Raw genomic sequence first — 3,152 nt, forward strand, 5'->3', positions numbered from 1 at the left:
AGAAGAAGAAGAAGAAAAATGGGGACAGGACACTAGAGAAGGAAGGCAGGGGAGGAAAGCAATTTCAAAAAAGAAACAAGTTGTATATAAGCACCCACTCCCCAAGGTGATTGTAAGTGGCATGGATTGCAAAAATGCATTAATAAAATTCTGGAATTTCCATTTTATGTTTCTCAGAATACACAAAATTTAAAAATCATATTACAAGAACACCAAGTCCTAAACCAGTGTAGCACATTGCAGAAACAACTAGAACAGGGTTCTGAAAAGACAGTTTCCATTTCTGCCTCTGCAGTGAACCTGCTGCATCTTTCACCAATCTCCAGTCTTGTAAACTGGTGGAGTCACTCTGTAGAGCAGTGGATTTCAAACATTTTGGTTTCAAGTCTGTTTTACTCCTGTAAAAATACTAAAGACTACAAGAACTATTGTTAATATCTGCTATATCTATCAATATGTATTACGTATAAAATAAAACTGGGAGCCAGGAGTGTAACTGAGTGTAGAGCATGTATGAGCTGTGGATTCCATCCCAAGCCCCACAAGGAAACAATATACATGAAGAGTAATACTTGAAAGAATAATTGTTATCCATTGATTTCCAAGTAACAATGAAACATTAAAATGTTAACATATGTATTTTATGGAAACTAATTATATTTTCAAAAATAAAAATGCAAGCATATACATCAGTATTATTCCTTATCTCATTATAAGACTAAGATTTGCAAAGTTGTTGTACAGACAGTGTCAAATTAAACTTTCCAAAATTCTAATTGTTACTTGAAAAACCCAAACTTTTCATTCCCAAGAAAAACTGAATAGTTTTCCTTAAAGTAAGTTCACTTTATTTGTTTTTGAAAAAGTGTCTGTCTAATATGCAAGTCTAAACATTAGCTTGTTTTGTCTCAGTTCTTTCAAGTAAAAAATGTGTTGCATGAAAAATATCAGTTCGGTCCACAACTCAAACAACTGCTCAAGTGCTTTTTCTGAAAGCATTCATCTCGGCACTTGACAGTGCAAGATGAGGCAGGCCCTGGGCTGTCCTGTGGGAAAAGATGCAGACAAGCATCTATCCTATCTGTTGAATAAGTATGAAAGACTACACCAAAACAGAGAAAATTGGAGAAGATAGAGACTGTATCCATGATGGAAGAAACTTCCTGGCTTTTAGTATGCTCTGAAGTAAATAAAGGCTCAGTGCTTACTTCCTGGGGCTTTCATACCTGATCATTCCTTTCTGTTTCCTAGGAGAAGTCTTCTGTTAGACTAGTCTCCTTCCAAGCTTTTCGGTATTACCAGGACTTTTAATTGCTTTAAAGGTACTTATGTAGTTGCATTATAAGGGTAGAGACAAAACTACAAGTCAAGTGGTAGCCATGAAGAAAATGAGACCAGAAAGTGAAGAGGAAGGGCATTCTAGTACTGCAGTTCATGAAATTTCTCTATTAGAAGAACTTTGTCATCCAAATATAGGCAGTTTTCAAGATGTGCTTATGCAGGATTCCAGGTTGTATATCATTTTTAAGTTCTGTTCCATAGATTTCAAGAAGTATTGGGGGGTCGGGGGAGATGGCTCAGTGGAATAGGCACTTCCTGGCAAGCGCAAGGGCCTGAGTTCAATCCCTGGTTCAGAGAGAGAGAGAGAGAGAGAGAGAGAGAGAGAGAGAGAGAGAGAGAGAGAGAGAGAGAGAGAAATTTGGATTCTATTCCTCCTGGGAAGTTCATGGATTCATCACACGTTAAGCGTTATTTGTACCAGATCTTTCATGGTATTGTCTTTTGTCATTCTAAAAGAGTTCTTCACAGAAACTTGAAACCTCAGAATCTATTGATTGATGACAAAGAACAATTAAACTGGCTGGTTTTGGCTGTGCTAGAGCTTTTGGAATACCAGTTAGAGTATATACATATGAGGTAGTGACTCTCTGTTACAGATCTCCAGAAGTGCTACAGGGGTCCACTTGTTACTCTACTCCAGTTGACATATTAAGTATAAATATATGTGTTTATCACACTGAGACAATTATTTGTTACTACCATAAAACTATAAATCTAAACAAAATAAAAACATTCATCTTACCTCAAATAATGTAAGTACTTTATATATACTTCCCTATGTGTCATACATAATGTTAAAAAAATGTGCATGTGTTAAGCATGGTGGCACATGCCTGTAGTCCTTTGTACTCAAGAGGCTAAAGCCTAGGCAGCTTAGTGAGACTGTTTCAAAATAAAAGTTTAAAACAAGGCTGGGGATGTGTTCTCAAGTGTCAAAATCCAATAAAAGCAGTGCTACATAGAAGTACAAATAAAGGCTAATGTTGATTGTCAACCTTACTAGATTGAGAAACCCCTAATAAATTAACAAAGCATGCTACTGGGTGTCTGTGATGGTTTTACCATGCATAACTGGCATGTGGAACAGAAAACTGAAAGAGGAGATCCACAGGTGGGGACCTCATCGAGCAGGTTGTTACTGGAGCAAGCTCTGTTCTTGTCTCCTTTTCTCACCTTTCTTAGCTGTCATGAAGTGAGTGGCTGTTCTCTGTGATGTTCTTCTTCCATGACCTTTCTGCTGCATCAAGGACTAAAACTGAAGCCAGTTGGCCATGGGTTGAAACCCTTGAAGACATGAACCAAATTAAAACTCCCCTCCTGTAATGTTGGTTTTTTATCTCTCTTTTAAGTACCGAGGAATGAACGTAAGGTCCTTACAGTGAGTCATAACTCCAGCCCCAACTTTTGTAAAATTTTGAGGCAGGTTATTATTAAATTGCCCTCACTGACTTTGAACTTGGAGTCCCCCTACCCCAGCCTCCCAAGTAGCTGGGATTATCGACTTGTGCCACTGCATGTGGCTCTTTAAATTATTTTTGCCCGGCATTTGTTTCACAATGAACAAAAGCTGACAAACACATTGTTATATAAATTGGATTATTCTCCCCCTGGAGACTAAGAAAAATACATTTAGTAGAACAATTTGGTACACTTTGCCAGTAGCTTTAGCCACCACAGTGCAAGTATGTACATAGTTGATTGAACTGTACATTCTTTGGTTCTTTCCCCAAAGAATTAAAGATTGTATTTATAGTGCCACAATTCACAATAGTTGAACTGTGGAAACAGCCTAGTTTCTGTCAAAAAAAATT

At 37.5% G+C, this 3,152-nt stretch overlaps 1 protein-coding gene and 1 pseudogene across 1 annotated transcript in view; one reads left to right on the top strand and one right to left on the bottom strand.

Annotated features, from left to right (window-relative positions):
* Col4a5 (collagen type IV alpha 5 chain) overlaps positions 1-3,152 on the bottom strand; it is a 351,283-nt gene that overhangs the window by 333,530 nt on the left and 14,601 nt on the right. The window lies entirely within an intron of this gene.
* LOC105743719 overlaps positions 1-3,152 on the top strand; it is a 92,131-nt pseudogene that overhangs the window by 88,414 nt on the left and 565 nt on the right.

Source organism: Octodon degus, unplaced genomic scaffold (genome assembly GCF_000260255.1).
Source record: "Octodon degus isolate 3935 unplaced genomic scaffold, OctDeg1.0 scaffold00157, whole genome shotgun sequence".
Classification (NCBI taxonomy): Eukaryota; Metazoa; Chordata; class Mammalia; order Rodentia; family Octodontidae; genus Octodon; species Octodon degus.